The sequence below is a fragment of the Sinocyclocheilus grahami genome, unplaced genomic scaffold, assembly GCF_001515645.1.
Source record: "Sinocyclocheilus grahami isolate Dianchi unplaced genomic scaffold, SAMN03320097.WGS_v1.1 scaffold156.1, whole genome shotgun sequence".
Classification (NCBI taxonomy): domain Eukaryota; kingdom Metazoa; phylum Chordata; class Actinopteri; order Cypriniformes; family Cyprinidae; genus Sinocyclocheilus; species Sinocyclocheilus grahami.
Genome location: NW_015505335.1, coordinates 526,014 through 526,648, shown reverse-complemented (window position 1 = coordinate 526,648; position 635 = coordinate 526,014). Strand labels below are relative to the sequence as shown.

Sequence of the window (635 nt, the reverse complement as noted above, 5' to 3'; positions counted from 1 at the left end):
TTAAAAAACACTGAGTGAGCAAAAATTTGTGAGACAGCTAGTTATAATGGTAATTAAATAATGTTTACATATGTATAAAAGCCTACATTAAAATCTGTCATATAAATTGGTATCTTCATTAGAAATTAGCCTACTGATTGCCACCATTGATGGACAAATTTTTTTTATAATATTAAAAATATCTGTATGACATTATATTCTGCAGTTCTTCCCTGTTGTACCGAATATCTATAATATTCAAAGTATCATATCGAAGTTAGAAATTCAAATATTGTGGCAAAATTTATTTTGTAGGGTGCCACAAGTTTGTTAAAATTTCCAAAGGGTGCCGCGACTAAAAAAAGGTTGGGAAACACTGGGCTAGAGTACTGTCAATCTGATGATGCCTGTATGCCACTGGATCAGAGTGCTGTCAATAGTTGGCTGATTGTTGCATGCAAAGTTTGCATTGGGAGCGCTCAACAACGCCGTTAGATCAGTGGGCTCTGTCAGTGCTTTGGCAAGGTAATACTTTTTTGCCATGCAATAAAGCTAAGTTCAAAGGCCAATTTAAAATATTGATACAGTAAATAAAGTGCACAAAATCAGTATTTTGTTTAGGCAGTATTTGTGGCACTTTTGTGGCACATTTGTCC

The 635-nt window shown here is 34.5% G+C and overlaps 1 protein-coding gene across 2 annotated transcripts in view; it reads left to right on the top strand.

Moving 5' to 3' along the window:
* LOC107592658 (cell adhesion molecule 2-like) overlaps positions 1–635 on the top strand; it is a 308,856-nt gene that overhangs the window by 234,647 nt on the left and 73,574 nt on the right. The gene's annotated exons all lie outside the window — the stretch shown is intronic.